Raw genomic sequence first — 12,344 nt, 5'->3', positions numbered from 1 at the left:
CCCCAAGGGCGTCCGCTCCCTACCCCAGACCCCATGAAGATGCCTGTTACACGGAGTGCAGAGATTAACCTTGGCCCGTGCAAGACATGACCTTTGCCCTCAGCTCCCGGGAGGTCACCGCTGAGCCTCTGGAAAGGCCTGCCCGGTAAGAGTGCCTCCGTCTTCCCGGGGGCCTCGGGCCACCCAGACGGACCTCGCTAACAGTGTGGTGTGGGGTCGGGTGGGGGGGGCCATCGAGCCACTTGTGGCAGCGTGACCTCTGGAGGGGCTGCAGACGAAGGTCAGCACATGGGTGGTCGGTGACGTGTCAGTGACCGAGCCCCAGTAAAGACCCTGGCCACTGGGACTCGTTGGGCAGCCAGGGCTGGCGGTGCTCTGTGCTGCGCTGGTCACGGTCGCTGGGAGGACTGGGCACCGTCCACATGGCCACCGGGGCGGGGGGATGCCTGGGAGCACGTGCCCCTCTCTCCTGGACCCGGCCTGGGCACCCCACCCCTTGGCTGGTCGAATCTGTGTCTTCTCACTGTGCTGAATCCTAACTGTGAGCACGGCAGACTTGTCCCCTGAGTTCTGTGCCCAATGCCAGTGAGTTAGCAAGCCTCAAGGTGGCCTTGGGGACTTCCAAACTTTGCACATGGCAAAAGGGACTTTGCAGATGTAATTAAAGTTAGAAGTCTTAACATAGTGAGATTGTTTTGGATTATTGGTGGGTGGGGGTGAGGGATCTAATCACATGCGCCCTTCCAAGTGGAGAACTTTCTCCACGCTGGAGAGAGAAGAGAAAGCAGAGAACCCTGAAGTGTGACCAGGACTCCCCCCTGTCATTGCTGGGGGGGGCACATGGGAGGCGTGACAAGGACAGTTGGCGTCTCTGGATGGCCTGGAGCCCTCCCAGAACTTCCCGAGCAGCGCCCCGCTCGGCTGACACCTCAACTTTGCCCTCCTGGAAACTGGGGCAGAGAAACCAGCACAGCGCCCCTGGACGTCTGACCTATGAGCTCATCCATTTCCGCTGTGTTGAGCTGCTACATGTGTGGCAATTTGTTACACCAGCCACAGGAAAAGAACACCCTTGCCCGTCATGGGTCTTCCCGCTCCCGTTTTCGAGAGCACGCTGCGTGATCTCTGGCCCTGCGGCGGCAGGCCCCACGCTGGGTGGCTGCCACGGCTTCAAGGCCGAGGCCCCGGTGCCTGAGCCCAGAGGCCCCTCTGGACCTTTGAAGTCTTCTGGGGAGAGCAGGGTCTTTGAAGACGGGAGGAGGAGACGGGGAGGCTAGGGGAGGTGAGCCTGGCCCAACAAAGGCCGTTCTGAATCCCAACACAAAGATGCCACATCCAGGAGCCTTCTCCAGCACACGGCCCGCGTGGAAAATGAAAGTTGCTTAAACATAATTATCAGGCTTTATGCTGAGTTAAAGAAGGCAGACACAAAGGAGTTCCTTCTGTGTGATTCCATTTCTGTGAAGTTCTAGAATAGGCAGAACTAATCTATGGTGACAGAAAGGAGCGCAGCGGCTGTCTCCACGGCGGGAGGAGGGGGCGGGGCTGAGAAGGGGCGTGAGGAAGGCGCTGCAGCGAGGGAACTGGGCTATATTTTGCCAGGAGTGTGGGCTACGCTGGGGCGTGGGTTGGCCCAGACATCTACATTTCGGTGTGTGCGAATTATCCTTCAATTAGAAATTAGAAAAATAATTGCTTAAAAAAATAACAGGATTGCCAACAAGCCTTTGTCCTTCAGTGGACACGTGACGTAGCTTTACCCACGCGTCTCCCAGCCCCCAGACGCCAGGCTCCGAGGGGCAGGGCTGGCTTGGGGGTCCACTGCTGATGGACGGACGTGGTCTGGTTCTGCACAGCCTGTCCCGGGGGTCCTGGTTGGACAGGGGTGTTCATCGATGCCTCATAGACCGACAAGGATGGGAAACTCTGGTATTTGGTTTCGGCCTGCCCCAAACAGGGGCTGGGGCACCAGACCTTCCGAGGTGCCCATTGGGGGGGGGGGCCTGGGCAGCCCCGTGCGTGTGCCCAGGGGTTCCGAGGGCGGTACGTGCCAGAGGAGTGGCTGAATGTCAAAAAGACACTTCCTCAGGCACTGAGAACCTCGGAGGTCCCTGCAGAGATAAGGGTGGGTCCACGGTGGCTGTGGGGGGTTTTGCCAGGGAGGGGAGGGGATGGGCGGGCAGAGAGCTCTGGCGGCCCTGCCCGCAGGTCCTGTGGCCACTGATCCTCCCGCATGAAGGGGTTGATCTAGCTGGTCTCTCCCACTGGGGAGACAGGGACCTGCAGGGGAACCCCAGGCCCCGGGGCAGACCCAGGGGACAGATCGGGGGATGGGATAGTTCCTGTCACCAGCCCTGAGGGATGGATGGAGACTCGAACTGGAGGGATGTGAGGAGAACAAGTCAGACGGAGGTGAGGGTTTGGGAGGCCCCGTCTGGGTGGGTCCTGAGTGCCCGGTGCTTTTTAGACACCAGAACTTTTCTGCGTGGTGGCCTGTTTCTTCCACGGGACCGTCACTGTGTGAGCTTCTCAACGGCTGGGACGATGGCTCTAGCACCTGTTTCCCCAGGGCCTGGGGTATATCAGGGACTGGCACAGGGGGGAGGCCAGTGTTTGATGAATGAATGTTCAAACGAATGAGCTAATACGAGTCCCGTCTCATGCCCTGTTGCACAGTGGGACCCCCTGGGAGTTTGCAAACTGTCTGTACCACCTGGGGAGCCTATTTACGTGTATTTTGAAAAAAAAATACTAATAGCATTTCATATTTTACTTAAATAAAATGTTTTTGTATAAAATGCATGCTTTTCATTTTGTAAAATCTTAGGAATTTTTGTTTAGGAAATCTTGATTTCCTTAGGAAATCCCATCGGGTATCGTCAAGTTCATTGGCCGAGGAATAGTGGTGACATTGTGGTCATCACGCTACTTAACAAAAAAATGCCATTCCGGCGGAACCTCGGACCAGGGTCTGACCTCCAAAACACATAAAGAACTCACACGACTCCACTCTGGGAAGACAAACAACCCAATTAAAAAATGGGCAAAGGACCTGAACAGACAGTTCTCCAAGGAGGACACACAGAGGGCTCAGAGACACAGGAAAGGGTGCCCGGCACCACCAGCCATCGGAGAGACGCAGATGAAAACCACAGTGAGGTACCACTTCACACCGGGGAGGACGGCCATGATAACCAAGGTAACAAACTACAAGTGCTCCCGAGGGTGCAGAGAGAAGGGAACCCCAGTGCACCGTTGGTGGGAAGGCAGGCGGGTGCAGCCGCTGTGGGAAACAGGGTGGCGTTTCCTCAGAAACCTAGAAATGGATCTGCCTTTTCACCCGGCAATTCCACTGCTGGGAATGTATCCTAAGAACCCTGAAAAGAACCTATGCACCCCAATGTTCATAGCATTGCAATTTACAATAGCCAAGTGCTGGAAACAGCCTAATGAATGGATGGAAATGCATGGATCAAAAAACTGGTCCATTTACACGATGGAACACTACGCAGCAGAAAGAAAGGAGCTCTTATCCTTCTCGACAGCATGGATGGAACCGGAGAGCATTATGCTAAGTGAAATAAGCCAGGTGGTGAAAGACAAATACCAGATGATCTCACCTATAAGTGGAACCTAATCAACAAAACCAACAAGCAAGCCAAATACAGGCAGAACCACTGAAATAAAGAACAAACTGACAGTGACCAGAGGGGAGGGGCGGAGGGGATAGTGGGGGAAGACAGGGGAAAGCTCGACCAGGAACACGTGGGAAGGACCCACGGACAAAGCCAAAGACGGGGAGGATGGAGGGTGGGAGGTGGGGGTGGGTGGGGTGGGGGGAAAGTGTTGGGGGGAAATGGAGACAACTGAGTTCGAACAACAATAAAAAAAATGCCGTTAGCTGAGGCTCACCCCGAGTTCCTGGCTCAGCGGCTCTGGGGCGGGCCCGAGAGTCTGCATTGCCAACCAGCTCTCCCGGGACCCTGACACTGCTGGCCTGCGGACCACACAGTGAGAACCGCGGTCACTTCGATCCAGGGAATCCTACTTGCAGGGCCAGCGATTGGGTCAGGAATGGACACGTGACTCCATTCTGACCAATGAGAGCTGAGAGGAAGACTGGGGCCGCGCTAGGACAGGTCTTCCAGACTCGCGCTTCCTTTGGGCGCTGTGCCCTGGATGGGGATGCCTGGGGCTGCCGCAGCCGTCCAGAAGCCCCGAGGGGACCCCGCCTGGGGCTACGGCAAGCACCCTGGGGAGAACAGGGCCTGGGGGAGGGGATAGCTGGGTTCTTGTGACATTGCCGGTCAGCTGACACCAGCCTTCCCGCCCCTCAACACCTGCTCCCGAGATAGCAAAACCCCTATTATAAAGCCAGTTCGGTGTCGCTGTCGCTGCAGCTAAAAGCGCCCAATCCGATCAAGCCAAGCGATTGCCCAAACCGTGAGACAGGCGCGAGCACGGAGCCACGTGCACGCCCAGCCCCCAGCGCCGCTCACTTAGGTGCTTCATGAAGCTTTTCGTGGTCAGGGCTGGTGCCGGTGTCGGGATGCAGGCGTGGGCGTGTGGGGGCAGGAGAGGAGGCTGACCTTTGTCCTCGTGCCCCTGGTCAAGGTCAGAATGCGGGACACATGACTATGGGACGGCCATATTGGGAGTGCTGTGTGGACCTGCAAGGACCAGCAATGGGACCAGCCAGAGTTTTGAGTGTTCCCAGGAACAAATGCCCCTGAGTTATTAAGAGGGTTGAGGGGCAGAGGCTGGTGAGAGGGGCTCCCCAAGCTCTTTGAAGCGCCTGTGGGGTGGGCTGGAGCAAGGGGGGTGCTCCCAAAGTGATGTTTCCTGGGGGTCTGCAGTGTCCGAGGACAACTGAAAGGGACTCATACTCCTGGGTCAGCCTAAGGAGACGGACTCCGGTTACTGGAAGACTCACCCAGTGCCCCTCCGTGTGCTTCGTGACAGGGGATCGCAGCCGCGCTTGGCCACTGCCCAAAGCCTTGTCTCGGGGCCGCGGGCCTTTGTTTCTTTTGGACTGGGTCTAAAAATAAAAAAATGAGGTTCAGTGTCCTCAGCACAAGTCATTCAGATCCCACATGGTGACTGAAGTCTTTTCTCTGACAAATACATGTCCCAGAACAGAGGGGGCGGGGAGAGAACAGGCAGACGGAGTTGGTGCCTGTGTGCACTGTCCTCTGCTGCCCAAGGTCAGGGCCTCAGTTGCCCAAGGTCAGAGTCTCAGCTGCACAAGGTCAGAACCTCTGCTGCATAAGGTCAGAGTCTCAGCTGCCCAAGGTCAGGGCCTCGGCTGAACAAGGTCAGGTCCCTCAGCTGTAAAAGGTCAGAACCTCAGCTGCACAAGGTCAGGGCCTCAGCTGCACAAGGTCAGAACCTCAGCTGCACAAGGTCAGGGCCTCTGCTGTAAAAGGTCAGAACCTCAGCTGCACAAGGTCAGAGGCTCAGCTGCCCAAGGTCAGGGCCTCGGCTGAACAAGGTCAGGGCCTCTGCTGTAAAAGGTCAGAACCTCAGCTGCACAAGGTCGGAGGCTCAGCTGCACAAGGTCAAAGCCTCAGCTGCAGACCTCCGGTAAATGGGCAGCAAAACAGGAAGGGGCATTTGGCCACAATGGGGTGATTTGTGTGAGTCATTCTTGAACGGGGCCACTAGTGTGACTTAAAAAAAACACCTGAGGTAACATTTGCATAACATAAAATAACTCTTTTTAAAGTAAACATTTCAGTGGCATTTTGTATGTTCATAACGTTTTACGGCCACTACCTCTATCTAGTTCCAAAGTTTTCCACCTGTCCGCAAACAAACCCCGTCCCCAGTAAGCAGCCTGCGCTCTCCGGGGACTTACTCTGGACGTGTCACGTAAATGGGGTCGTGCAAGGTGTGGCCCTTCGTGTCTGGCTTCATGCATTCACAGCGACGTTTTCAAGATTCACTCACACAATTGCACGTCTCTGTACTTGACCCCTTTTAATAGCTGAGTACCATTCCACTGTTTGTGCATCCAGGCATCGGCTGTCCCCATCCCCGGCCGCAGTGAAAGTGCTGATCGAACCTTCTCATACCTTTATTTATGTGAATCCCTGTCTTTTTTTTGAATACCTGTATTTAATCCTTTTGAACATAGTCCTAGGAAATATAACTTCTTCTAAGGTCACCCTAGGTGTGTGGGTGCACACACGTTCACACAAGTGCCTGCGCACTCGTGTAAACACACGTGTCTGAGATACCCACGGGTGGGGGTTTGGGCACAGGTCCCTGCTCTTACACCCCACGTCCATGTACGAACAGCTGAGGGCTGGAGTAAATGAACCCCACGACGCGGCATCGCACATGCTCCCACTCTCGGTAAAAAACAGAATGCTCCCCCACCCCCAGCACAGCCAAGGGAGTGACGGAACACCCTGGGAGACGGAAGGCAATGCAGCCATCGGCCCTGTTTGCCACGGGTGGGGGGCTTGACTCACGACGCCAGTCACTAGGACGCTGGTTGCTGTTTGGACGGGAGCCCCTGCGCCCAGGCGGACAACTGGCAGGGACGTATACGGGACGTGGGCTTTCTTTTCCTTCCTCGTGACTTTGCATTTCCCACACTTTCCACATTGGAATTGTGGGGATGGTGAGGTGCGTGAAGGTATCTGAAGACCTAGAGCAGGAATTGTTGTATCTGTAGATGTCGGCTCTCGTTCCAACGATTCTGGCGATAATGAGGCAAGGTTTAAAGAAGAAAACACTCCCTTTTTCCTGTTCTTCTTCCTCAGGGGTATGTGGCAGCCAGCGGGCAGGGGGTGTTGGGGGACAGCCCTGGGAGTTGCAGGGGCTGGCCCCTGGGGTGTGGTGGGAAGGGCAGCACTTCCTGTCCCGGCAACTGGACCAGGATGGGGTGAGAAGTCCCCACCCCCACCACCGAGGTCCCCTTCACCTCTAGAAATTCTGTAAAGAGCTTTGAAGCGCTCTCAGCAGATTGTTGCTAAGAAACCTATAAAACAGCATCTGGCTGGAGGCCAAGGTGACACTTGAGGATGGCTTGTGTCCCCAGGGGAGGTATTGTTTCCAAGTATCCAAGGGCTCTGCCCAGTGAAGAGCACCTGGACGCCAGGTGTCCAGATGGTGCGCTTGCATAGCTTTGCCACAAGGGGGAGCTCTGGGCACCTCGAGGAGGTGGATTGCAGCTTGTAAAAGAAAAAAAAAATCATTGTCTCCTAAAGGGGCGGGGCGGTAGTCAGACTCAGAGGAACATCCCTGCCCTGGGTGGGGCCACGGGGCTGAGGAGGGGCTGAGGCGCAGGTTTGCAGCCCCTCCTCCGCCTTGTGCCGGACAGGGCCTGAAGGCGAAGGCCCAGCTCTCTGAAGCGGGTTGGCTCTTCCCGAGATAGCAGCCGGCTGGTGCAGGTGGGGGAGCTGGGAGGCAGGAGACAGAGGCTTCAAGCGCCCGAAGGGGCCGCACTGAGCCCAGAGGCTCAGAGCTGGCCAGCCGCGCAGCCTCCCTGCCCCGCTGCCTGGAGGCTCTCTGAGGCCAGCCGCTTTAGGGGCCTGGGCCCGAATAGCTGCTTAGATTGGGGGCCCAGAACTGCCCCCCCCCACACACACAGCGCCGAACATCAGAGTGCACGTGCGTGTGTGCACAGCCCCGCGTGCCCGGCTGGAGGCCGGGTGGGTGGTCTTGCCCTGGGCTTTCTGGGTTGAGACTTCACCTCATCCTTCCTGTTTGAGACACCCGGCCTGCAGCCCAGAGCATGTAATCATCCACATGCGCACAGTTATGTGTGTACATGCACACATGGGCACACACAGACACGTGCATACATACACACGGATACACAGGTGCACACACACTCCTGTCGTGTCAGGGAGATCATGTGACCAGACACCCCAGACTAACGGAAACATGTCCGAGGCAGGTGCGGCCGAACCTCCAGGCTCCTGGGTACCTGTAATCAGCTCCACGGAGCCGTGACGGAGGCAGGGACTCAGTGATTTGCCTGCTGACCCTCCGCGGAAGTGGCCCTCAGGTCGATTGCTCCTAAGGGTGCCTGGCTGTGCTTTTCTGGCTACTGAGCAGAGGTGGCGGTGGTGGGTGGTCCCTGGGAAGAAAGGATGGGGGGCTGGGACCTGGGCGTGGCCAGCCAGCAGGTGCTGGAGGTTCTGGCTGCCACCCAGGCACCACCCAGGGAGGTGACAGAGAGGCAAAGTTACCCTCCAGCCAGCCTGTGGAGCCTGGTTCTGCATATTGTGACCTTTTGACCTTGAAAACCAAGCTGAGGGTTTTGTTTCCGCCCTGGACGCTGTGGGCCGCTGCCCCCGCCTCCGCTGCTGCCACTGCCGCTGCCTGAGTGGGTCGCTGTGCTCCCCAGCTTCTCGGCTGCTGCGGGTTTTGGAGAAAAGCCTCCTCTGGCTTCAGCTGAAGTGCTCCCCGACCTGGGTCCTGCACGGTCCCCCCGCCGGCTCTGCTCTCCGGCCCCTAAACACCCTCCTTGCCCCTGTTCCCCATCCCAAAGTCCCTCCCTGTCCCCTCTGATCCCTCAAAGTCCTTCTTTCCACCCTGTACATTTTTAAGGAGACGTTAAAATATATATATATATATATATCTTTGCCCTGGCTGGTGTAGCTCAGTGGACTGAGTGCCAGCTGGTGAACCAAAGGGTCACCAGTTCGATTCCCAGTCAGGGCACATGCCTGGGTTTCGGGCCAGGTCCCCAGTAGGGGGCACCTGAGAGGCAACCACACATGGATGTTTCTTCCCTCCCTGTCCCCTCTCTAAAAGTAAATAAATAAAATCTTTAAAATACATATGTATTTTGGGGACCCCTCTTTTCGCTTGGGGCTGGAGCCACCCTTTCTGCCGCGTTCCCCCCTCCGTCACTCTGGGGCCCCCTCGCACTCCCTTCCTGTGGCTGGGGCTCCTGTTACTTCGACCCTGTGTTTTCGCCCAGCTGGGTTTGCACCCTCGTTTTGCTGGAGCACGTCCTCCGGTAGCTTCCGTGCAAGGGGCGAGTGGGCGGTGAGGTCCTGGTAACTCTGAAATCCTTCTACAGAAAGGTTTTTACTCTGTTCAGTCCTGATGTTGGCTCCACCCAAGATCCAGAGACAAAGCCATGCAGAACCAGAGCCCAGGCCAGCGCCGGGTGGGTGGGTCCAGGTGTCACAGGAGGAGGACAAGCTGTGGGTCATTAGCCTCCAGCAGAGCCATCCTCCCACCTCGGCCCGGTGTTCCCCCAGCTGTCCCGGCCTCGCAGGCGCAGCCTGCCCTCCTGATGGGCCCGCTCAAATGCTAAAGCTTCTCCTCACGATTGGTGACCTCCACGGGCCCTTCCGGAAGGGTCCCCAGCCTCGGGTGAGCCTCACGTGCTCAGTAGCCACAGGTTTCCCCCAAACCCTGACGCTCTTTTTCTGTAGGAGAGACACCAGCTCCTGCCCCTGCAGCCCGCTTCCCCCCTCCCTCCAGACCACGCACCACTGCGCGTCCTGAGGTGGTTCTGGGGGAGGGCCCGCAGCTCAGAGTCAGAGACTTGAACCCCGAACCCCGCAGCCACGAGCGGGTCACTTGGCCCCATTTACCGAGCGAGGAAATAACAATTCAGAGACCCGCAAACACGTCCCCGCGGTCACGTTCACACGAGAACAGATACGAAAGAGTTTACGTGGGGTTTAAATACACTGCCGAGTTCGGGATTGTTGCTGCTCTGGAAGAAAATGAAGTCGTTCCTCAGGGTCCAGTCTGCCGGTTAATTTGCCAGGTTCCTGCGATTTTCAGCGTCAGTTTTCCCCGTGTGCCAATGCTGTGCCAAATCTGGTGACTTTCTCAAAGCCAGGGGGACCCCAAGTTTCCGGGGGCGCCTCATCTGAGAGCAAAGAATAAAAGCGTGAGGAGTGACAGCTCCACCTTGGCTGAACGTCGGACTCACTGGGCAGCTTTGGAAGCTCCTGCTGCCCAGGCCGCGCCCAGGCGCAGTGACCCGGGGCCTCCTCCGGAGCGGGGTCCTGGGGTCAGGACTATTTACAGCGCCCAGAGGACTCCTGTGCAGCCGGAGTTGAGAAACCTCTTTATCTGAGGTCCCCTGAAGGGGCCGATTCTCGACCCTGGCTGGGCATTCCAGGCCCCCTCGTGGGCGGGCCTACAAACACTGACGCTAGAGCTTCACCCCGGAGCCCCCCTTGACTTGACCTGCTTTGGGGCAAGAGCGACCCTGGGGGGTTCGGAGGGAGGAGCGGCCGGCGGAGGAAACAGCTCTGAGGCCATCCTCTCCCCTCTCCTGGCCCGGGAATGGGGGGCGGGGGGCGGAGCGCTTGCGATGATCTCGGGGCGTCAGGACGTAAATCGAAAATCGAGCTCTGCCCGGAGGAGCCTCGGGGAGCTGGGGGTGCCTCTCGGCGGCTGGTTCTGCCTTCCCAGCTGCTGCCGGCGTCTCTTTCCAAACCATTCTCTCTCCAAACCATTCCCTGCCAGGGTACAGCCCTTGCAGACCAGAGGGGTGGGGTCGGGTTGGGGGCGGGGCAGCGTACTGTCTTCCAGCTGGCTGGGCCACTCTCCGGGGGCAGAGTGGGCGGGGCGGGGCCTGCACAGGGAGCCTGGGGGGTCCTTTAGCCCACTGCTGTCAAGAGGCCAGCCTGTGGCGTAGCGCAGTGGATTGAGCTCGGGCTGCGAACCAAAGCATCGCAGGTTCGATTCCCAGTCAGGGCACATGCCTGGGTTGCAGGCCATGACCCCCAGCAACCGCACATGGATGTTTCTCTCTCTCTCTCTTTCTCCCTCCCTTCCCTCTCTAAAAATGAATAAATAAAATCTTTAAAAAAAAAAGAAAAGAAAAGCATTTCCAAGGCTCTCGAACACCAGGGCTGAGAGGGTGGGGCCGCCCGTGGCCCGGTGGTGCCGGAAGCTGCGTGCGTGGCCCGTGGCCCCCCGTGGAACTGGGGCCTGTGGAGTTCACGGCCGTGGAGGCTCACTCTGCTGCACAGTGAGGAGCGAGGGCCCGGCCCCTCCTTTTACGGCGGCCCGGGAACTTGAAGCACGCGAACCCACCCTTCTTAAGAAGCTCTTTATTGTCCTCAGAGCCTTATTCAGACCCGCACCGCGCAGGTACTCGGGCAGCTGCAGCTCGGTAAACTGTGGGCTGAGGCGGGGCCTCGGGAAGTGCTCTGGTGCTCACTGCGGGCTGCTGGGGCCCGAGTGAGGTCCCAAGGTGCGGTGGGCTGCGTGAAAGCCTCCGTCCCCTCCGCCCCTCCGCCCCTCCGCCCCCTCCGCCCCCTCCGCCCCGTGGGGCTGAGCTCCGGCCCCAGAGAGCCCAGAACCGCGGAATCTCTACCAGAAGACAGATTCAATCCTTAACTGATTTCCATTTAAGGACACAAGCTGTGGGGATTATGACAGAATTACTCCAGTTAATTGAAAAAGAGAAACGCTTTGCAGTAATTGACTGGTGTGTATGCATCTCCGTCCCAGAGCACTCCCCGCGGATCCGCGGAGTCCCGGGACCGCCCCTTCCCCGGCCTGCATCCCGGGGCACTCGGTACTGGCCCCGATTCTCTTCCTCACCAGACGAACCCCTCGGTGACAAGTCAGGCTCGGGAAACCGTGGGCTGGTTTCCCAGTGGCAGCCCCTCTCCCCCCGCCGCAAACACATGACACGTTCATGTCCATGGCTGACAGGAGGGGACGACCGGTCACTCTGTCCCCCCTGTGCCGTCCCTCTGCAGAAGCGGTCCAAGCCTCTTCTGCTTATTGGTTTTCATGTTCAGGTTATTTCCTAGGAGGAGGGAGTCAGAAAGCTTTTATTCAGAAACAGTAGGTGTCGCCCCAGTGGGGGGGGGGCTACTTTTTCCTTCCTAATTTTAAGGGCCCTTGGTGTCGTCCAGACGCGACTCCTTTGTCACACGTGTGTGCTGCACACGTCTCCTTCTGTGCTGTGCATTTGTCGGTCCCTAATAAGCCATCAGCAGCTGCCCACCCTGGGAGACAGAGAGAGAGAGAGAGAGAGAGAGAGAGAGAGAGAGAGAGAGTCAGCCAGGCATCGCAGATGACCGCTAAGGATTCCTTAGAACACAGTCTTACCAACACATCCACCCGGACCCTGGCCTCACTGTGAGACCCACGACTAATCAACAGGAAGTACAGGGGGTGGAGGGGCGTGGTCAACAGCACCGCACCCCTGGGGTTCAGTGCAGGGGAACCTCCACAGCGCACACAGATGGCTCCTTTCAGCAGGGAAAGCCGGCAGGTTAAAAGAAAGTTAAGAACCACCACAGCCGATGACAATATTGGAAGCTTATTTGGATCCTGGTTAAACAGTAGAGCTGTGGGAACACTAAGGCATGTGGAGACAGTGAAACACACTGGCT

This window comes from Phyllostomus hastatus, unplaced genomic scaffold (assembly GCF_019186645.2).
Source record: "Phyllostomus hastatus isolate PE091 unplaced genomic scaffold, TTU_PhHast_1.1 phas_contig_210, whole genome shotgun sequence".
NCBI lineage: Eukaryota > Metazoa > Chordata > Mammalia > Chiroptera > Phyllostomidae > Phyllostomus > Phyllostomus hastatus.
This window is presented reverse-complemented; position numbering follows the sequence as displayed.